Source organism: Oncorhynchus mykiss, chromosome 18 (genome assembly GCF_013265735.2).
Source record: "Oncorhynchus mykiss isolate Arlee chromosome 18, USDA_OmykA_1.1, whole genome shotgun sequence".
NCBI classification, from domain to species: domain Eukaryota; kingdom Metazoa; phylum Chordata; class Actinopteri; order Salmoniformes; family Salmonidae; genus Oncorhynchus; species Oncorhynchus mykiss.
In genome coordinates this window covers 64,777,063-64,800,978 of record NC_048582.1, presented here as the reverse complement: position 1 = coordinate 64,800,978, position 23,916 = coordinate 64,777,063, and the positions used below count along the sequence as shown (strand labels likewise).

The window sequence follows — 23,916 nt, the reverse complement described above, 5'->3', positions numbered from 1 at the left end:
TCTCCTTTATCCCAGAACAACGAGATGACTGCTCCCCTCTCTCCTTTATCCCAGTATAAAGAGATGACTGCTCCCCGCTCCTTTATCCCAGTATAAAGAGATCGCTCTCCTTTATCCCAGTATAAAGAGATGACTGCTCCTCTCTCCTTTATCCCAGTATAAAGAGATGACTGCTCCCCTCTCTCCTTTATCCCAGTATAAAGAGGTGACTGCTCCTCTCTCCTTTATCCCAGTATAAAGAGATGACTGCTCCCCTCTCTCCTTTATCCCAGTATAAAGATATGACTGCTCCCCTTTCTCCTTTATCCCAGTATAAAGAGATGACTGCTCCTCTCTCTCCTTTATCCCAGTATAAAGAGGTGACTGCTCCTCTCTCCTTTATCCCAGTATAAAGAGATGACTGCTCCCCTGTCCTTTATCCCAGTATAAAGAGATGACTGCTCCTCTCTCCTTTATCCCAGTATAAAGAGATGACTGCTCCCCTCTCTCATTTATCCCAGTATAAAGAGATGACTGCTCCTCTCTCTCATTTATCCCAGTATAAAGAGATGACTGCTCCTCTCTCATTTATCCCAGTATAAAGGGATGACTGCTCCTCTCTCTCCTTTATCCCAGTATATAGAGATGACTGCTCCTCTCTCCTATATCCCAGTACAAAGATATGACTGCTCCTCTCTCTCCTTTATCCCAGTATAAAGAGATGACTGCTCCTCTCTCTCCTTTATCCCAGTACAAAGAGATGACTGCTCCTCTCTCTCCTTTATCCCAGTATAAAGAGATGACTGCTCCTCTCTCTCCTTTATCCCAGTACAAAGAGATGACTGCTCCTCTCTCTCATTTATCCCAGTATAAAGAGATGACTGCTCCCCTCTCTCATTTATCCCAGTATAAAGAGATGACTGCTCCTCTCTCTCATTTATCCCAGTATAAAGAGATGACTGCTCCTCTCTCTCCTTTATCCCAGTATAAAGAGATGACTGCTCCCCGCTCCTTTATCCCAGTATAAAGAGATCGCTCTCCTTTATCCCAGTATAAAGAGATGACTGCTCCTCTATCTCCTTTATCCCAGTATAAAGAGATGACTGCTCCTCTCTCCTTTATCCTAGTATAAAGATATGACTGCTCCCCTCTCCTTTATCCCAGTATAAAGAGATGACTGCTCCCCTCTCCTTTATCCCAGTATAAAGAGATGACTGCTCCCCCTCCTTTATACCAGTATAAAGAGATGACTGCTCCTCTCTCATTTATCCCAGTATAAAGGGATGACTGCTCCTCTCTCCTTTATCCCAGTATATAGAGATGACTGCTCCTCTCTCATTTATCCCAGTACAAAGATATGACTGCTCCTCTCTCTCCTTTATCCCAGTATAAAGAGATGACTGCTCCTCTCTCTCCTTTATCCCAGTACAAAGAGATGACTGCTCCTCTCTCTCATTTATCCCAGTATAAAGAGATGACTGCTCACCTCTCTCATTTATCCCAGTATAAAGAGATGACTGCTCCTCTCTCCTTTATCCCAGTATAAAGAGATGACTGCTCCTCTCTCTCCTTTATCCCAGTATAAAGAGATGACTGCTCCTCTCTCTCCTTTATCCCAGTATAAAGAGATGACTGCTCCCCGCTCCTTTATCCCAGTATAAAGAGATCGCTCTCCTTTATCCCAGTATAAAGAGATGACTGCTCCTCTATCTCCTTTATCCCAGTATAAAGAGATGACTGCTCCTCTATCTCCTTTATCCCAGTATAAAGAGATGACTGCTCCTCTCTCCTTTATCCCAGTATAAAGATATGACTGCTCCCCTCTCCTTTATCCCAGTATAAAGAGATGACTGCTCCCCTCTCTCCTTTATTCCAGTATAAAGAGGTGACTGCTCCTCTCTCTCCTTTATCCCAGTATAAAGAGATGACTGCTCCTCTCTCCTTTATCCCAGTATAAAGAGATGACTGCTCCCCTCTCTCCTTTATCCCAGTATAAAGAGATGACTGCTCCTCTCTCTCCTTTATCCCAGTATAAAGAGACGACTGCTCCCCTCGCTCCTTTATCCCAGTATAAAGAGATGACTGCTCCCCTCTCCTTTATCCCAGTATAAAGAGATGACTGCTCCTCTCTCTCCTTTATCCCAGTATAAAGAGATGACTGCTCCTCTCTCTCCTTTATCCCAGTATAAAGAGATGACTGCTCCTCTCTCTCCTTTATCCCAGTATAAAGAGATCGCTCTCCTTTATCCCAGTATAAAGAGATGACTGCTTCTCTCTCTCCTTTATCCCAGTATAAAGAGATGACTGCTCCTCTCTCTCCTTTATCCCAGTATAAAGAGATGACTGCTCCCCGCTCCTTTATCCCAGTATAAAGAGATCGCTCTCCTTTATCCCAGTATAAAGAGATGACTGCTCCCCTCTCCTTTATCCCAGTATAAAGAGATGACTGCTCCCCCCACCTTTATACCAGTATAAAGAGATGACTGCTCCTCTCTCATTTATCCCAGTATAAAGGGATGACTGCTCCTCTCTCCTTTATCCCAGTATATAGAGATGACTGCTCCTCTCTCCTTTATCCCAGTACAAAGATATGACTGCTCCTCTCTCTCCTTTATCCCAGGACAAAGATATGACTGCTCCTCACTCTCCTTTATCCCAGTACAAAGAGATGACTGCTCCTCTCTCTCATTTATCCCAGTATAAAGAGATGACTGCTCCCCTCTCTCATTTATCCCAGTATAAAGAGATGACTGCTCCTCTCTCTCATTTATCCCAGTATAAAGAGATGACTGCTCCCCTCTCCTTTATCCCAGAACAAAGAGATGACTGCTCCCCTCTCTCCTTTATCCCAGTATAAAGAGGTGACTGCTCCTCTCTCTCCTTTATCCCAGTATAAAGAGACGACTGCTCCCCTCTCTCCTTTATCCCAGTATAAAGAGATGACTGCTCCTCTCTCCTTTATCCCAGTATAAAGAGATGACTGCTCCTCTCTCTCCTTTATCCCAGTATAAAGAGATGACTGCTCCTCTCTCTCCTTTATCCCAGTATAAAGAGATGACTGCTCCCCGCTCCTTTATCCTAGTATAAAGAGATCGCTCTCCTTTATCCCAGTATAAAGAGATGACTGCTCCTCTATCTCCTTTATCCCAGTATAAAGAGGTGACTGCTCCCCTCTCCTTTATCCCATAACAAAGAGATGACTGCTCCCCTCTCTCCTTTATCCCAGTATAAAGAGGTGACTGCTCCTCTCTCCTTTATCCCAGTATAAAGAGATGACTGCTCCTCTCTCTCCTTTATCCCAGAACAACGAGATGACTGCTCCCCTCTCTCCTTTATCCCAGTATAAAGAGATGACTGCTCCCCGCTCCTTTATCCCAGTATAAAGAGATCGCTCTCCTTTATCCCAGTATAAAGAGATGACTGCTCCTCTCTCCTTTATCCCAGTATAAAGAGATGACTGCTCCCCTCTCTCCTTTATCCCAGTATAAAGAGGTGACTGCTCCTCTCTCCTTTATCCCAGTATAAAGAGATGACTGCTCCCCTCTCTCCTTTATCCCAGTATAAAGATATGACTGCTCCCCTTTCTCCTTTATCCCAGTATAAAGAGATGACTGCTCCTCTCTCTCCTTTATCCCAGTATAAAGAGGTGACTGCTCCTCTCTCCTTTATCCCAGTATAAAGAGATGACTGCTCCCCTCTCCTTTATCCCAGTATAAAGAGATGACTGCTCCTCTCTCCTTTATCCCAGTATAAAGAGATGACTGCTCCCCTCTCTCATTTATCCCAGTATAAAGAGATGACTGCTCCTCTCTCTCATTTATCCCAGTATAAAGAGATGACTGCTCCTCTCTCATTTATCCCAGTATAAAGGGATGACTGCTCCTCTCTCTCCTTTATAACCAGTATATAGAGATGACTGCTCATCTCTCCTATATCCCAGTACAAAGATATGACTGCTCCTCTCTCTCCTTTATCCCAGTATAAAGAGATGACTGCTCCTCTCTCTCCTTTATCCCAGTACAAAGAGATGACTGCTCCTCTCTCTCCTTTATCCCAGTACAAAGAGATGACTGCTCCTCTCTCTCCTTTATCCCAGTATAAAGAGATGACTGCTCCTCTCTCTCCTTTATCCCAGTACAAAGAGATGACTGCTCCTCTCTCTCATTTATCCCAGTATAAAGAGATGACTGCTCCCCTCTCTCATTTATCCCAGTATAAAGAGATGACTGCTCCTCTCTCTCATTTATCCCAGTATAAAGAGATGACTGCTCCTCTCTCTCCTTTATCCCAGTATAAAGAGATGACTGCTCCCCTCTCCTTTATCCCAGTATAAAGAGATCGCTCTCCTTTATCCCAGTATAAAGAGATGACTGCTCCTCTATCTCCTTTATCCCAGTATAAAGAGATGACTGCTCCTCTCTCCTTTATCCTAGTATAAAGATATGACTGCTCCCCTCTCCTTTATCCCAGTATAAAGAGATGACTGCTCCCCTCTCCTTTATCCCAGTATAAAGAGATGACTGCTCCCCCCTCCTTTATACCAGTATAAAGAGATGACTGCTCCTCTCTCATTTCTCCCAGTATAAAGGGATGACTGCTCCTCTCTCCTTTATCCCAGTATATAGAGATGACTGCTCCTCTCTCATTTATCCCAGTACAAAGATATGACTGCTCCTCTCTCTCCTTTATCCCAGTATAAAGAGATGACTGCTCCTCTCTCTCCTTTATCCCAGTACAAAGAGATGACTGCTCCTCTCTCTCATTTATCCCAGTATAAAGAGATGACTGCTCACCTCTCTCATTTATCCCAGTATAAAGAGATGACTGCTCCTCTCTCCTTTATCCCAGTATAAAGAGATGACTGCTCCTCTCTCTCCTTTATCCCAGTATAAAGAGATGACTGCTCCTCTCTCTCCTTTATCCCAGTATAAAGAGATGACTGCTCCCCGCTCCTTTATCCCAGTATAAAGAGATCGCTCTCCTTTATCCCAGTATAAAGAGATGACTGCTCCTCTATCTCCTTTATCCCAGTATAAAGAGATGACTGCTCCTCTATCTCCTTTATCCCAGTATAAAGAGATGACTGCTCCTCTCTCCTTTATCCCAGTATAAAGATATGACTGCTCCCCTCTCCTTTATCCCAGTATAAAGAGATGACTGCTCCCCTCTCTCCTTTATCCCAGTATAAAGAGGTGACTGCTCCTCTCTCTCCTTTATCCCAGTATAAAGAGATGACTGCTCCTCTCTCCTTTATCCCAGTATAAAGAGATGACTGCTCCTCTCTCTCCTTTATCCCAGTACAAAGAGATGACTGCTCCCCTCTCTCCTTTATCCCAGTATAAAGAGATGACTGCTCCTCTCTCTCCTTTATCCCAGTATAAAGAGACGACTGCTCCCCTCGCTCCTTTATCCCAGTATAAAGAGATGACTGCTCCTCTCTCTCCTTTATCCCAGTATAAAGAGATGACTGCTCCTCTCTCCTTTATCCCAGTATAAAGATATGACTGCTCCCCTCTCCTTTATCCCAGTATAAAGAGATGACTGCTCCCCTCTCCTTTATCCCAGTATAATGATGACTGCTCCTCTCTCTCCTTTATCCCAGTATAAAGAGATGACTGCTCCTCTCTCCTTTATCCCAGTATAAAGAGATGACTGCTCCTCTCTCTCCTTTATCCCAGTACAAAGAGATGACTGCTCCCCTCTCTCCTTTATCCCAGTATAAAGAGATGACTGCTCCTCTCTCTCCTTTATCCCAGTATAAAGAGACGACTGCTCCCCTCGCTCCTTTATCCCAGTATAAAGAGATGACTGCTCCTCTCTCTCCTTTATCCCAGTATAAAGAGATGACTGCTCCTCTCTCTCCTTTATCCCAGTATAAAGAGATGACTGCTCCTCTCTCCTTTATCCCAGTATAAAGAGATGACTGCTCCTCTCTCTCCTTTATCCCAGTACAAAGAGATGACTGCTCCCCTCTCTCCTTTATCCCAGTATAAAGAGATGACTGCTCCTCTCTCTCCTTTATCCCAGTATAAAGAGACGACTGCTCCCCTCGCTCCTTTATCCCAGTATAAAGAGATGACTGCTCCTCTCTCTCCTTTATCCCAGTATAAAGAGATGACTGCTCCTCTCTCTCCTTTATCCCAGTATATAGAGATGACTGCTCCTCTCTCCTTTATCCCAGTACAAAGATATGACTGCTCCTCTCTCTCCTTTATCCCAGGACAAAGATATGACTGCTCCTCACTCTCCTTTATCCCAGTACAAAGAGATGACTGCTCCTCTCTCTCATTTATCCCAGTATAAAGAGATGACTGCTCCCCTCTCTCATTTATCCCAGTATAAAGAGATGACTGCTCCTCTCTCTCATTTATCCCAGTATAAAGAGATGACTGCTCCCCTCTCTCCTTTATCCCAGTATAAAGAGATGACTGCTCCTCTCTCCTTTATCCCAGTATAAAGAGATGACTGCTCCTCTCTCTCCTTTATCCCAGTATAAAGAGATGACTGCTCCTCTCTCTCCTTTATCCCAGTATAAAGAGATGACTGCTCCCCGCTCCTTTATCCTAGTATAAAGAGATCGCTCTCCTTTATCCCAGTATAAAGAGATGACTGCTCCTCTATCTCCTTTATCCCAGTATAAAGAGATGACTGCTCCTCTCTCTCCTTTATCCCAGTATAAAGAGATGACTGCTCCTCTCTCTCCTTTATCCCAGTATAAAGAGATGACTGCTCCTCTCTCTCCTTTATCCCAGTATAAAGAGATGACTGCTCCCCGCTCCTTTATCCCAGTATAAAGAGATCGCTCTCCTTTATCCCAGTATAAAGAGATGACTGCTTCTCTCTCTCCTTTATCCCAGTATAAAGAGATGACTGCTCCTCTCTCTCCTTTATCCCAGTATAACGAGATGACTGCTCCCCGCTCCTTTATCCCAGTATAAAGAGATCGCTCTCCTTTATCCCAGTATAAAGAGATGACTGCTCCTCTCTCTCCTTTATCCCAGTATAAAGAGATGACTGCTCCTCTCTCCTTTATCCCAGTATAAAGATATGACTGCTCCCCTTTCTCCTTTATACCAGTATAAAGAGATGACTGCTCCCCTCTCCTTTATCCCAGTATAAAGAGATGACTGCTCCTCTCTCCTTTATCCCAGTATAAAGGGATGACTGCTCCTCTCTCCTTTATCCCAGTATAAATAGATGACTGCTCCTCTCTCCTTTATCCCAGTATAAAGAGATGACTGCTCCTCTCTCTCCTTTATCCCAGTATAATGATAACTGCTCCTCTCTCTCCTTTATCCCAGTATAAAGAGATGACTGCTCCTCTCTCCTTTATCCCAGTATAAAGAGATGACTGCTCCTCTCTCTCCTTTATCCCAGTATAAAGAGACGACTGCTCCCCTCGCTCCTTTATCCCAGTATAAAGAGACGACTGCTCCCCTCGCTCCTTTATCCCAGTATAAAGAGGTGACTGCTCCTCTCTCTAGTTTATCCCAGTATAAAGAGATGACTGCTCCCCCTTTCCTTTATCCCAGTATAAAGAGATTACTGCTCCCCTCTCTCCTTTATCCCAGTACAAAGAGAAGACTGCTCCGCTCTCTCCTTTATCCCAGTATAAAGAGGTGACTGCTCCTCTCTCTCATTTATCCCAGTATAAAGAGATGACTGCTCCCCTCTCTCCTTTATACCAGTACAAAGAGAAGACTGCTCCTCTCTCTCCTTTATCCCAGTATAAAGAGGTGACTGCTCCTCTCTCTCCTTTATCCCAGTACAAAGAGAAGACTGCTCCTCTCTCTCCTTTATCCCAGTATAAAGAGGTGACTGCTCCTCTCTCTCATTTATCCCAGTATAAAGAGATGACTGCTCCTTTCTTTTATCCGGGTACCGGCACCCCCAATGTGAAGTGGCTGATGTCCTGACGGATCACAAAGCGCTGTTAGCTGCCTGCGCGCCACCCAAAACAAAATGAACACTACTGGCATTCGCATTTGTTGTCTTTGAGGGGAAAGCTCTCATCAAATCGATATGCAATTTCTGTCTGTTTCAACATTCCCAAACGGGATGTTTTGAGACACTGAGTTCTTGAATGTCAACCAAGCCCAACATTCCTAGACCAACGTCCTTCTGAGGTCACTTCAAGCAATGTGTTGAAAAAAGACTGCATTGCGCTGGGAAACACACACTGGGCGATGATGATGAGGATGAGGATGATGATGAGGATGATGGAGGATGATGATGAGGATGATGATGAGGATGATGATGATGGAGGATGATGATGAGGATGATGATGAGGATGATGATGAGGATGATGATGGCGTAGCACATGAAGACAAGTGAAGACATCTTCATTCTTATCTGAATTTACTTACGAGCACGGACTGATTAAATGTCTCCACCTGCTCGTAGGGTAGTAATCAAAATATCCCTTGCTGACATTAAAACAGAAGCCCTGAGTCTGTGATCTTTCACCTGCCCATTGAGGAACATTAAAAGCTAAATTAATGAGAGGCTACGTGCTTGGCTGTGTTTAGCTTGGGCTTCCAGCTGACCGTTTTTACCCTGCAGAGAACAATGCAAGCTGCACCTGAAATAACTCTTAGAACCACGTCCCCCCTACACCACTCTTAGAACCACGTCCCCCCTACACCACTCTTAGAACCACGTCCCCCCTACACCACTCTTAGAACCACGTCCCTCCTACACCACTCTTAGAACCACGTCCCTCCTACACCACTCTTAGAACCACGTCCCCCCTACACCACTCTTAGAACCACGTCCCTCCTACACCACTCTTAGAACCACGTCCCTCCTACACCACTCTTAGAACCACGTCCCCCCTACACCACTCTTAGAACCACGTCCCCCCTACACCACTCTTAGAACCACGTCCCTCCTACACCACTCTTAGAACCACGTCCCTCCTACACCACTCTTAGAACCACGTCCCCCCTACACCACTCTTAGAACCACGTCCCCCCTACACCACTCTTAGAACCACGTCCCCCCTACACCACCTCTGGTGCATACCAAAACAAAGGGCCAAACCAGATAACAAATAGAGATATCACTGTGCCAAGGCCTTCTTTGCGCTGAATGCCTGAGCATGATCTGGTGCTGAAGTCGGTCTAGTCAAGCGAACAAAAAAGAGCATAAAGTTAGAAGAAAATCTGAAGAAAAATCTATTGAAATTAGGAATATAGCATGTACAAATCTACTGTATAAATCTACTGTATAAATCTATACTGTATACATCTATACTGTATACATCTATACTGTATACATCTATACTGTATAAATCTATACTGTATAAATCAATACTTTATACATCTATACTGTATACATCTATACTGTATACATCAATACTGTATACATCTATACTTTATACATCTATACTGTATAAATCTATACTGTATACATCTATACTGTATACATCTATACTGTATAAATCTACTGTATAAATCTATACTGTATACATCTATACTGTATAAATCTATACTTTATACATCTATACTGTATAAATCTATACTGTATACATCTATACTGTATAAATCAATACTTTATGCATCTATACTGTATACATCTATACTCTATAAATCTATACTTTATACATCTATACTGTATACATCTATACTGTATACATCTATACTTTATGCATCTATACTTTATGCATCTATACTTTATGCATCTATACTGTATACATCTATACTGTATACATCTATACTGTGTACATCTATACTGTGTACATCTATACTGTATAAATCTTGTATATTCTTCATGTAGTCATAGATAGCCATGGAATCTCTGGAATCCTCTTCTCGAGCAATGTTACTTGTGGCAACAGGCTGTTTCATTTAGATTATTTTTCTGTGGAAATTTGACTAAAGAAGAAATAAACAAAAGTTTTCTTGATCTGCACAATCAGCCGTCAGTCATATTCCAAAACAAACATGCTTGTAAAATGTAAACACATTTTCCAAACAAATAGCTGCTGGTAGCCAGTGGAGCATCCATCCATCCAACCCCAGACCCCGAGTGTTAATGTTCTCAACTGTGTTTATTTTCCCAGAGCCCCAGGCACCCCTATGGCCTGTTGCCTCTGTTTCATGGCTGATTGATTTTAGACTTTTTTGTGTAACATCTACATGTGTAAGCAGTTTAGGATTGTTGAGACAAATGTCTGTCAACACAACCCAGAAACTCAACAAGCTTTGAGGGAGGGAGTATGAGGAACTATAAGATGGAGTGGAGGACAAATCAATATAAGAGAGAGACGGGGGAGAGAGAGACTGGGGAGAGAGAGAGACGGGGGAGAGAGAGACTGGGGAGAGAGAGAGAGACAGGGACAGAGAGACTGGGGAGAGAGAGACTGGGGAGAGAACGAGAGTGAGAGAGAAAGAGGGACTGGGGAGAGAGAGAGAAAGAGGGACTGGGGAGAGAGTGAGAAAGAGAGACTGGGGAGCGAGAGAGAAAGAGAGACTGGGGAGAGAGAGAGAAAGAGAGACTGGGGAGAGAGAGAGAAAGAGGGACTGGGGAGAGAGAGAGAAAGAGGGACTGGGGAGAGAGAGAGAAAGAGGGACTGGGGAGAGAGAGAGAAAGAGAGACTGGGGAGAGAGAGAGAGAGAGAGACAGGGGAGAGAGAGAGAAAGAGAGACTGGGGAGAGAGAGAGACAGGGAGAGACTTTTGACTTTTTGCCTTTCTTTAATGATACATCCTCATTTCTTTAAAACAAATATCCCCTGTGCTGCATACTCACCTTGCCCTCTACCCCACGATACAAAACCACATCACATTAACCAAAACCTCACCATTTCTACAACCGTATATCCAAATCATCTTCCCCAGCTATACAGACGGCCTCTCCGAAACACCATATCTCCACACTTTTTACAATTTTATACAACTCAAATTCCACCCTAAGGCGCGCAGAGACCATCCCATTAAATAATAGTAAAGGGTCTGTTATCCCCCCACCTTTGACCCTGTTCCTCCTGGTCAGCCAAATAGCCAACTTTGTCCGAGCAAACAGAAAATTCAACAACACACATTTGGTCTTTTCCTTACTCGAATACCTGTACCCCATTATAAACATCCCGACAGTAAACTCCACTCCCAACCTCTCACACAGACATTCTAACAGAAACATTAACCTGTCACACAGAAAACACATCATGCACAGTTTCACTCATGACACAGAAAGGACACCCCTGTCCGACTCCCGAGTCGTTCCGTGCCAACCAGCTGTTAGTGGCCAGGGCTTCATGTAGAACTCTCCACTGGAGGTCTCCTTAGATGTTAGTCCTGTTAGTGGCCAGGGCTTCATGTAGAACCCTCCACTGGAGGTCTCCTTAGATGTTAGTCCTGTTAGTGGCCAGGGCTTCATGTAGAACCCTCCACTGGAGGTCCCCTTAGATGTTAGTCCTGTTAGTGGCCAGGGCTTCATGTAGAACCCTCCACTGGAGGTCTCCTTAGATGTTAGTCCTGTTAGTGGCCAGGGCTTCATGTAGAACCCTCCACTGGAGGTCCTCTTAGATGTTAGTCCTGTTAGTGGCCAGGGCTTCATGTAGAACCCTCCACTGGAGGTCCCCTTAGATGTTAGTCCTGTTAGTGGCCAGGGCTTCATGTAGAACCCTCCACTGGAGGTCTCCTTAGATGTTAGTCCTGTTAGTGGCCAGGGCTTCATGTAGAACCCTCCACTGGAGGTCCTCTTAGATGTTAGTCCTGCTAGTGGCCAGGGCTTCATGTAGAACCCTCTGCCTATAGGGAGGAGGTCAGAGAGGCCGGGTGGTGCCAGAATAACAACCTATCCCTCAACGTAACCAAGACTAAGGAGATGATTGTGGACTACTGGAAAAGGAGGACCGAGCACGCCCCCATTCTCATCGACGGGGCTGTAGTGGAGCAGTTTGAGAGCTTCAAGTTCCTTGGTGTCCACATCACCAACAAACTAGAATGGTCCAAACACACCAAGACAGTTGTGAAAAGGGCACGACAAAGCATATTCCCCCTCAGGAAACTAAAAAGATTTGGCATGAGTCCTCAGATCCTCAAAAGGTTCTACAGCTGCAAGATCGAGAGCATCCTGCCTGACTGGTTGCATCACTGCCTGGTTAGGCAATTGCTCGGCCTCCGACCGCAAGGCACTACAGAGGGTAGTGCGTACGGCCCAGTGCATCACTGGGGCTAAGCTACCTGTCATCCAGGACCTCTACACCAGGCGGTGTCAGAGGAAGGCCCTAAAAATTGTCAAAGACCCCAGCCACCCCAGTCATAGACTGTTTTCTCTGCTACCGCATAGCAAGCCGTACCGGAGTGCCAAGTCTAGGACAAAAAGGCTTCTCAACAGTTTTTACATAAGACTCCTGAACAGGTAATCAAATGGCTACCCGGACTATTTGCATTGTGTGCCTCACCCAACCCCTCTTTTACGCAGCTGCTACTCTCTGTTTATCTTATATGCATAGTCACTTTAACTATACATTAATGTACATACTACCTCAATCAGCCCGACTAACCGGTGCCTGTATGGAGCCTCTCTACTGTATATAGCCTCACTACTGTATATAGCCTCACTACTGTATATAGCCTTACTACTGTATATAGCCTCACTACTGTATATAGCCTCTCTACTGTTATAGCCTCACTACTGTATATAGCCTCACTACTGTATATAGCCTCACTACTGTATATAGCCTCTCTACTGTATATAGCCTCTCTACTGTATATAGACTCACTACTGTTATAGCCTCACTACTGTATATAGCCTCACTACTGTTATAGCCTCAATACTGTTATAGCCTCACCACTGTATATAGCCTCACTATTGTTATAGCCTCACTACTGTATATAGTCTCACTACTGTATATAGCCTCACTACTGTATATAGCCTCACTACTGTATATAGCCTCTCTACTGTTATAGCCTCACTACTGTATATAGCCTCTCTACTGTTATAGCCTCACCACTGTATATAGCCTCTCTACTGTTATAGCCTCACTACTGATTTGGCCTCACTACTGTATATAGCCTCACTACTGTTATAGCCTCACTACTGATATAGCCTCACTACTGTATATAGCCTCACTACTGTTATAGCCTCGCTACTGTATATAGCCTCACTACTGTATATAGCCTCACTACTGTTATAGCCTCACTACTGGTATAGCCTCACTACTGTATATAGCCTCACTACTGTATATAGCCTCACTACTGTATATAGCCTCACTACTGGTATAGCCTCACTACTGTATATAGCCTCACTACTGGTATAGCCTCACTACTGTATATAGCCTCACTACTGTATATAGCCTCACTACTGTTATAGCCTCACTACTGATATAGCCTCGCTACTGTTATAGTCTCTCTACTGTATATAGCCTCGCTACTGTTATAGTCTCTCTACTGTATATAGCCTTGCTACTGTTATTTTTCACTGTCTTTTTACTGTTGTTTTTATTTCTTTACTTACCTATTGTTCACCTAATACCTTTTTTGCACTGTTGGTTAGAGCCTGTAAGGTCTACTACACCTGTTGTATTCAGCATTTCACTGTAAGGTCTACTACACCTGTTGTATTCAGCATTTCACTGTAAGGTCTACTACACCTGTTGTATTCAGCATTTCACTGTAAGGTCTACTACACCTGTTGTATTCAGCATTTCACTGTAAGGTCTACTACACCTGTTGTATTCAGCATTTCACTGTAAGGTCTACTACACCTGTTGTATTCAGCATTTCACTGTAAGGTCTACTACACCTGTTGTATTCAGCATTTCACTGTAAGGTCTACTACACCTGTTGTATTCAGCATTTCACTGTAAGGTCTACTACACCTGTTGTATTCAGCATTTCACTGTAAGGTCTACTACACCTGTTGTATTCAGCATTTCACTGTGAGGTCTACTACACCTGTTGTATTCAGCATTTCACTGTGAGGTCTACTACACCTGTTGTATTCAGCATTTCACTGTAAGGTCTACTACACCTGTTGTATTCAGCATTTCACTGTAAGGTCTACTACACCTGTTGTATTCAGCATTTCACTGTAAGGTCTACCTACACCTGTTGTATTCAGCATTTCACTGTAAGGTCTACTACACCTGTTGTATTCAGCATTTCACTGTAAGGTCTACTACACCTGTTGTATTCAGCATTTCACTGTAAGGTCTACTACACCTGTTGTATTCAGCATTTCACTGTAAGGTCTACTACACCTGTTGTATTCAGCATTTCACTGTAAGGTCTACTACACCTGTTGTATTCAGCATTTCACTGTAAGGTCTACTACACCTGTTGTATTCAGCATTTCACTGTAAGGTCTACTACACCTGTTGTATTCAGCATTTCACTGTAAGGTCTACTACACCTGTTGTATTCAGCATTTCACTGTAAGGTCTACTACACCTGTTGTATTCAGCATTTCACTGTAATGTCTACTACACCTGTTGTATTCAGCATTTCACTGTAAGGTCTACTACACCTGTTGTATTCAGCATTTCACTGTAAGGTCTACTACACCTGTTGTATTCAGCATTTCACTGTAAGGTCTACCTACACCTGTTGTATTCAGCATTTCACTGTAAGGTCTACTACACCTGTTGTATTCAGCATTTCACTGTAAGGTCTACTACACCTGTTGTATTCAGCATTTCACTGTAAGGTCTACTACACCTGTTGTATTCAGCATTTCACTGTAAGGTCTACTACACCTGTTGTATTCAGCATTTCACTGTAAGGTCTACTACACCTGTTGTATTCAGCATTTCACTGTAAGGTCTACTACACCTGTTGTATTCAGCATTTCACTGTAAGGTCTACCTACACCTGTTGTATTCAGCATTTCACTGTAATGTCTACTACACGTGTTGTATTCAGCATTTCACTGTAAGGTCTACTACACCTGTTGTATTCAGCATTTCACTGTAAGGTCTACTACACCTGTTGTATTCAGCATTTCACTGTAAGGTCTACTACACCTGTTGTATTCAGCATTTCACTGTAAGGTCTACTACACCTGTTGTATTCAGCATTTCCCTGTAAGGTCTACTACACCTGTTGTATTCAGCATTTCACTGTAAGGTCTACTACACCTGTTGTATTCAGCATTTCACTGTAAGGTCTACTACACCTGTTGTATTCAGCATTTCACTGTAAGGTCTACCTACACCTGTTGTATTCAGCATTTCACTGTAATGTCTACTACACGTGTTGTATTCAGCATTTCACTGTAAGGTCTACTACACCTGTTGTATTCAGCATTTCACTGTAAGGTCTACTACACCTGTTGTATTCAGCATTTCACTGTAAGGTCTACTACACCTGTTGTATTCAGCATTTCACTGTAAGGTCTACTACACCTGTTGTATTCAGCATTTCCCTGTAAGGTCTACTACACCTGTTGTATTCAGCATTTCACTCTAAGGTCTACTACACCTGTTGTATTCGGCGCACATGACAAATAAACTTTGATTTGATTTGATTTTCATAGTGTGTTGTACTGATCTTACAAACTTTCCCAGATCGCAAAAAAAGCTTAAAGATGAACCTTTTTCCTTTTAGTCTCATTCAGGAACCTTAACAGTTCTCTCACTGTGGACTTTGACCCCTCTGGCTGTCAGCTCAGGACCCATTGAGGAGGAGTCTGAAAAGAAAGTCTCCTCATCCTCACCTTCCTCCTCATCTTCACCTCCCATCCTGACCACCTGCCCTTTCTCTCTAGTCGGGGATTCCTCCCCAGCACCAGGAAAAGGTTCCTTAGTGCAGTTGACCACACCGGCCTCTCCTCTCCCACCTTCTTTCTTCTCCACCTTTTTCCTCTTCTGCATGACACCCTCCTCCAACACCCCTAGTCGCTTACCCTTCCCCACTATACTCTCCTCATCCACTAGCATTACCTGACTCGGCCCAGCCTCATCTACACCACCATCCATTACCTGACTCGGCCCAGCCTCATCTACACCACCATCCCTAGCATGACTAGACCCAGCCTCATCTACACCACCATCCATAGCACGACTAGACCCAGCCTCATCTACACCACCATCCATTACCTGACTCGGCCCAGCCTCATCTACACCACCCTCTATAGCCTGACTAGACCCAGCCTCATCTACACCACCATCCATAACATGACTAGGCCCAGCCTCATCTACACCACCATCTATAGCCTGACTAGACCCAGCCTCATCTACACCACCATCCATTACCTGACTCGGCCCAGCCTCATCTACACCACCCTCTATAGCCTGACTAGACCCAGCCTCATCTACACCACCATCCATAACATGACTAGGCCCAGCCTCATCTACACCACCATCCATAGCATGACTAGACCCAGCCTCATCTACACCACCATCTCTAGCATGACTAGACCCAGCCTCATCTAGACCACCATCTATAGCCTGACTAGACCCAGCCTCATCTACACCACCATCTATAGCCTGACTAGACCCAGCCTCATCTACACCACCATCTCTAGCATGACTAGACCCAGCCTCATCTACACCACCATCCATAGCATGACTAGACCCAGCCTCATCTACACCACCATCCATAGCATGACTAGACCCAGCCTCATCTACACCACCATCCATAGCATGACTAGACCCAGCCTCATCTACACCACCATCCATAACCTGACTAGACCCAGCCTCATCTACACCACCATCCATAGCATGACTAGTCCCAGCCTCATCTACACCACCATCTCTAGCATGACTAGACCCAGCCTCATCTACACCACCATCTATAGCCTGACTAGACCCAGCCTCATCTACACCACCATCCATAGCATGACTAGACCCAGCCTCATCTACACCACCCTCTCTCTATAGCATGACTAGACCCAGCCTCATCTACACCACCCTCTATAGCCTGACTAGACCCAACCTCATCTACACCACCCTCTATAGCATGACTAGGCCCAGCCTCATCTACACCACCCTCTATAGCATGACTAGACCTAGCCTCATCTACACCACCCTCTATAGCATGACTAGACCCAGCCTCATCTACACCACCATCCATAACATGACTAGGCCCAGCCTCATCTACACCACTAGCCAGGCAAGGAGTTGACACTATATAACTATCCAGGCAAGTAGGAAATGGAAACAGAAGTGACAGTATAATGATAGTGAATGATTCACAACCTGTCGGTCAATGGCCCCTGCTCATGGCCTGAGCCAGTATCGAGGTGTATCCCAAATGGCACCCTATTCCTTATATAGTGCACTACTTCCCCATAGGGCTTTTGTCAAAAGTAGTGCACTATATAGGGAATAGAGTGCCATTTGAGATGTAAACACTCTTAGAAACAAAGGTGCTATCTAGAACCTAAAAGGGTTCTTTGGGTGTACCCATAGGAGAACCATTTGAAGAACCATTATTGGTTCCAGGGGGAAAAAAAGGGTTCTACCTGGAACACAAAAGGGTTCTCCCTAGAACTAAAAAGAGTTATCCTATGGGGTCAGCCGAAGAACCCCTTTGGAACCATTTTTTCTAAGAGTGTACCCTCTCGGGCAGTTTCTGGGAAAGACTCCATCTCTACAAGTCCTGCCAACCGTCTGGCACAGCTTCAATGATTGTACACAAAACCAACCTTCCCCTATGAGAAGAATGTCAGGGGAGTGCCACTGTGGTCAGAATGGGGCAGAATCATGTGGCTGCAATGTTAGGATTAAAAAAAGCTGACAAAATGTATTTTCTACCATCACCCCTCTGTTCTAAAAATGGCAAATTCCTCTTTTCCTACAAATAATGAGTGAGTTCTTTCTGTCTGCCGCCACCTTTCTGCTGGTTACTCACAGGGAAAGACACCTCACAAAAAGCCAATTGTTTAAAATTATCAAACCAATATATGTACAATTGGACCAAAGTGGATCGAATGAAGGCGAGGATATTGGTTAGTTTAGATGGATACATAGGCATCCTATACAGAACTGCTTTAACGGTGATGCTGATAAGGCCGGCAAATCACACAAAAGTAAAACAGTAGAAAACAAACCTATTGTATTCTTCCTATTAGACAATGACTCCCCTATACTAGTCAGGACACGGTCAATCAAGCTCTTAGTTTGAATGATCCAGGAAATTAGGGTTCCCCAACTGGTGGCCTGTGGATCGAATCAAGCTGATGATCTCTGTCTATCCAATCTATCCAGTTTAGAGCCCTAGGAATATGTGCAACAGGACAAGGACTCCCCTATTGTCAGGTTGTGTGCTACTGGTATAGAAGTCAGGTGCAGGAGAGCAGAGAGTTGTGATCTACTGGTATAGAAGTCAGGTGCAGGAGAGCAGAGAGTTGTGCTCTACTGGTATAGAAGTCAGGTGCAGGAGAGCAGAGAGTTGTGATCTACTGGTATAGAAGTCAGGTGCAGGAGAGCAGAGAGTTGTGCTCTACTGGTATAGAAGTCAGGTGCAGGAGAGCAGAGAGTTGTGATCTACTGGTATAGAAGTCAGGTGCAGGAGAGCAGAGAGTTGTGCTCTACTGGTATAGAAGTCAGGTGCAGGAGAGCAGAGAGTTGTGATCTACTGGTATAGAAGTCAGGTGCAGGAGAGCAGAGAGTTGTGCTCTACCGGTATAGAAGTCAGGTGCAGGAGAGCAGAGAGTTGTGCTCTACTGGTGTAGAAGTCAGGTGCAGTAGAGCAGAGAGTTGTGATCTACTGGTATAGAAGTCAGGTGCAGGAGAGCAGAGAGTTGTGATCTACTGGTATAGAAGTCAGGTGCAGTAGAGCAGGGAGTTGTGCTCTACTGGTATAGAAGTCAGGTGCAGGAGAGCGGAGAGTTGTGCTCTACTGATGTTGAAGTCAGGTGCAGGAGAGCAGAGAGTTGTGCTCTACTGGTATAGAAGTCAGGTGCAGGAGAGCGGAGAGTTGTGCTCTACTGATGTTGAAGTCAGGTGCAGTAGAGCAGGGAGTTGTGCTCTACTGGTATAGAAGTCAGGTGCAGGAGAGCGGAGAGTTGTGCTCTACTGGTATAGAAGTCAGGTGCAGGAGAGCAGAGAGTTGTGCTCTACTGGTATAGAAGTCAGGTGCAGGAGAGCAGAGAGTTGTGATCTACTGGTATAGAAGTCAGGTACAGGAGAGCAGAGAGTTGTGCTCTACTGGTATAGAAGTCAGGTGCAGGAGAGCAGAGAGTTGTGATCTACTGGTATAGAAGTCAGGTGCAGGAGAGCAGAGAGTTGTGCTCTACTGGTATAGAAGTCAGGTGCAGGAGAGCAGAGAGTTGTGATCTACTGGTATAGAAGTCAGGTGCAGGAGAGCAGAGAGTTGTGCTCTACTGGTATAGAAGTCAGGTGCAGGAGAGCAGAGAGTTGTGATCTACTGGTATAGAAGTCAGGTGCAGGAGAGCAGAGAGTTGTGCTCTACCGGTATAGAAGTCAGGTGCAGGAGAGCAGAGAGTTGTGCTCTACTGGTGTAGAAGTCAGGTGCAGTAGAGCAGAGAGTTGTGATCTACTGGTATAGAAGTCAGGTGCAGGAGAGCAGAGAGTTGTGCTCTACTGGTATAGAAGTCAGGTGCAGTAGAGCAGAGAGTTGTGATCTACTGGTATAGAAGTCAGGTGCAGGAGAGCAGAGAGTTGTGATCTACTGGTATAGAAGTCAGGTGCAGTAGAGCAGGGAGTTGTGCTCTACTGGTATAGAAGTCAGGTGCAGGAGAGCGGAGAGTTGTGCTCTACTGATGTTGAAGTCAGGTGCAGGAGAGCAGAGAGTTGTGCTCTACTGGTATAGAAGTCAGGTGCAGGAGAGCGGAGAGTTGTGCTCTACTGATGTTGAAGTCAGGTGCAGTAGAGCAGGGAGTTGTGCTCTACTGGTATAGAAGTCAGGTGCAGGAGAGCAGAGAGTTGTGCTCTACTGATGTTGAAGTCAGGTGCAGGAGAGCGGAGAGTTGTGCTCTACTGGTATAGAAGTCAGGTGCAGGAGAGCAGAGAGTTGTGCTCTACTGGTATAGAAGTCAGGTGCAGGAGAGCGGAGAGTTGTGCTCTACTGGTATAGAAGTCAGGTGCAGGAGAGCGGAGAGTTGTGCTCTACTGGTATAGAAGTCAGGTGCAGGAGAGCGGAGAGTTGTGCTCTACTGGTATAGAAGTCAGGTGCAGGAGAGCGGAGAGTTGTGCTCTACTGGTATTGAAGTCAGGTGCAAGAGAGCGGAGAGTTGTGCTCTACTGGTATAGAAGTCAGGTGAAGGAGAGCAGAGAGTTGTGCTCTAGTGGTATAGAAGTCAGGTGCAGGAGAGCGGAGAGTTGTGCTCTACTGGTATAGAAGTCAGGTGCAGGAGAGCGGAGAGTTGTGCTCTACTGTTATAGAAGTCAGGTGCAGGAGAGCAGAGAGTTGTGATCAGGCGCAGACTTTATTTGGCAGAAGCAAACAACAGACGGACGCAACTGCGTCAAAAAACCTACAGCCAAAGGCAAAATGAAAAGCGCGACAACAGTCACAATGATGCAAATGTTTAGCAATTAAACATACTTCGGGTTGAACACGGTACCCGGGGAAAAACCAGCCTGGCGCGTCACACAAAACACGTAACGAAACAATTCCACACAAAGACATGGGGAGGGAACAGAGGGAATATATATGTAGTGTGATTAGGGAATGTTAACCAGGTGTGCGGGGAAACAAGACAAAACAAATGGAACAATGAAAAGTGGAGCGGCGATGGCTAGAAGACCGGTGACGTTGACCACCGAACGCCGTCTGATCAAGGAGAGGAGCCGACTTCGGCGGAAGTCGTGACACCTATACTAGTCAGGACACTGTCTATACAGGTAATAAAGTTTAAAGAGAGAGGACATTTAACCATTTGTTGGCTGAGAGAGAAAAAATGTAATGGAGAGAGAGAGGTTTGTGACCTGTTGCCACAAGAAAAGGGCAACCAGTGAATAACTAACACTTGTAAATACAATCCATATTTATTTTCTCTTTTGTACTTGAACTATTTGCACATCGTTACAACACTGTATATAGACATAATGTGACACTTGAAATGTCTTTATTCTTTTGTAACTTTTGTGAGTGTAATGTTTACTGTTCATTTTTTATTGCTTATTTCACTCTTGTTTATTATCTATTCCACTTGCTTTGGCAAGTGAAATAGGTTTCCCATGCCAATAAAGCTCTTCGAATTGAATTGAGAGAGCATGACGACTAAATAGAGAGAGAGAGAGAGAGAGCGCATGAGGCCGAGAGAGAATATGTAAGAGAGAGAGAAACTGTTTTTCACTTTTGTTTATCCATTTTACTTGCTTTGGCAATGTAAACATATGTTTACCATGCCAACAAAGCCCACTGAAATGAATTGAGAGCGAGAGAGAGAGAGAGAGAGAGAGAGATAGAGAGAGAAAGAGAGAGCGAGAGATAGAGAGAGGCTATGAGATAAATAAGTCACATGTTCTGCCTGTGTCTTGTGTAAAACAACACCCAATAAAATGTTCCTCCTAAAGAGCACTGCATCTCTCCTAAAGAGCACTGCGTCACTCCTAAAGAGCACTGCGTCTCTCCTAAAAAGCACTGCGTCTCTCCTAAAGAGCACTGCGTATCTCCTAAAGAGCACTGCGTCTCTCCTAAAGAGCACTGCGTCTCTCCTAAAGAGCACTGCGTCTCTCCTAAAGAGCACTGCATCTCTCCCAAAGAGCACTGCATCTCTCCTAAAGAGCACTGCATCTCTCCTAAATAGCACTGCATCTCTCCTAAAGAGCACTACATCTCTCCTAAAGAGCACTGCATCTCTCCTAAAGAGCACTGCATCTCTCCTAAAGAGCACTACATCTCTCCTAAAGAGCACTACATCTCTCCTAAAGAGCACTGCGTCTCTCCTAAAAAGCACTGCGTCTCTCCTAAAGAGCACTGCGTATCTCCTAAAGAGCACTGCGTATCTCCTAAAGAGCACTGCATCTCTCCTAAAGAGCACTGCGTATCTCCTAAAGAGCACTGCGTATCTCCTAAAGAGCACTACATCTCTCCTAAAGAGCACTGCGTCTCTCCTAAAAAGCACTGCGTCTCTCCTAAAGAGCACTGCGTATCTCCTAAAGAGCACTGCATCTCTCCTAAAGAGCACTACATCTCTCCTAAAGAGCACTGCATCTCTCCTAAAGAGCACTGCATCTCTCCTAAAGAGCACTACATCTCTCCTAAAGAGCACTACATCTCTCCTAAAGAGCACTGCGTCTCTCCTGAAAAGCACTGCGTCTCTCCTAAAGAGCACTGCGTATCTCCTAAAGAGCACTGCATCTCTCCTAAAGAGCACTGCATCTCTCCTAAAGAGCACTACATCTCTCCTAAAGAGCACTGCATCTCTCCTAAAGAGCACTACATCTCTCCTAAAGAGCACTGCATCTCTCCTAAAGAGCACTGCATCTCTCCTAAAGAGCACTGCATCTCTCCTAAAGAGCACTGCATCTCTCCTAAAGAGCACTACATCTCTCCTAAAGAGCACTGCATCTCTTCTAAAGAGCACTGCATCTCTCCTAAATAGCACTGCATCTCTCCTAAAGAGCACTGCATCTCTCCTAAAGAGCACTGCATCTCTCCTAAAGAGCACTGCATCTCTCCTAAAGAGCACTGCATCTCTCCTAAAGAGCACTACATCTCTCCTAAAGAGCACTACATCTCTCCTAAAGAGCACTGCATCTCTCCTAAAGAGCACTGCATCTCTCCTAAAGAGCACTACATCTCTCCTAAAGAGCACTGCATCTCTCCTAAAGAGCACTACATCTCTCCTAAAGAGCACTGCATCTCTCCTAAAGAGCACTGCATATCTCCTAAAGAGCACTACATCTCTCCTAAAGAGCACTGTATCTGCTTTGTTTTCAACCCGCATTCATATCACTGGTTTGGTATCACACCAACACTACTCTCTGAGGGGCCAACGGTAGGGACGTTTTTAGATTTTAAGGGATACAGATTTTCAACCTAAATTCCGCTTCCACTTAAAAACGGATGTCGGGACTCAGCTCAGGAGTCTTTTTCCTCCTTAGTTACTGACTCACAGTCGGACAGGTCTCGTTACAGCTGTGATAGATAGGCTATCTTTGTGTGTCCAGATTTCTTGACCTACAAAGCCACGGGAATATCTGTTCTCTTGATAAAAACACACAGGTTACCTTTCCCAATTTATGAAAGTATTTAACATATTCCAAATATGTTATCTGATAAATATCAACGGATGAACAGTGAATCGATTCGCATGACTGACACTGCATTATCTAGGTGCTTTCTTTGCCTGAAAGTTGACATTTAGTCAAGTAAAATTAAAACGAAATAAGGCAATTCACGTTTTAAATCGAATACTGATAATATCGAGTCCTATAAGTGTGTTATTATTCGTTTTTAACACGTTCACAAATGTCAAATATCTTACCACCAGCTCTTTGCGTGTCAGGGAACTTTGCGAAATGTAGTCCCTTGGTTTCAGTCGCCAATCTGTGGCTTGCAGTTTTTCTCCGGCAGCTGAATTGACTCCAATCAAGATCACACTCCTCCGAAGAAGTTGCGCACCCTCCTCTACTTCAACTACTATGAAATGCATAATGAGCCTGCTACCTCCCTGTGCGCAGCAGCATCAATCAAAGCCGTAAAATCCCGCCCAAAAAACGTCCCTCCTCGCTCTACTGCTGAAGCATAGGTAACAGGAAACTCATCACTATGAGACAGTAAGTCATTATTATGAGACAGTAAGTCATCATTATGAGACAGTAAGTCATTATTACGAGACAGTAAGTCATTATTATGATACAGTAAGTCATCATTATGAGACAGTAAGTCATTATTATGAGACAGTAAGTCATTATTATGAGACAGTAAGTAATAGTTATGAGACAGTAAGTCATTATTATGAGACAGTAAGTCATCATTACAAGACATTAAGTCATTATTATGAGACAGTAAGTCATTATTATGAGATAGTAAGTCATTATTATGAGACAGTAAGTCATCATTACCAGACAGTA

At 44.4% G+C, this 23,916-nt stretch overlaps 1 protein-coding gene across 1 annotated transcript in view; it reads right to left on the bottom strand.

Annotated features, from left to right (window-relative positions):
• Positions 1-23,507, bottom strand: part of LOC110496690 (four and a half LIM domains protein 3) — a 40,623-nt gene extending 17,116 nt beyond the window's left edge. The window contains exon 1 of the mRNA XM_021572718.2: positions 23,328-23,507. The gene's annotated coding sequence lies outside the window, so the exon portion shown is untranslated. The remainder of the gene's footprint in view (positions 1-23,327) is intronic.
• Between the last annotated feature and the right edge of the window lie 409 nt (positions 23,508-23,916).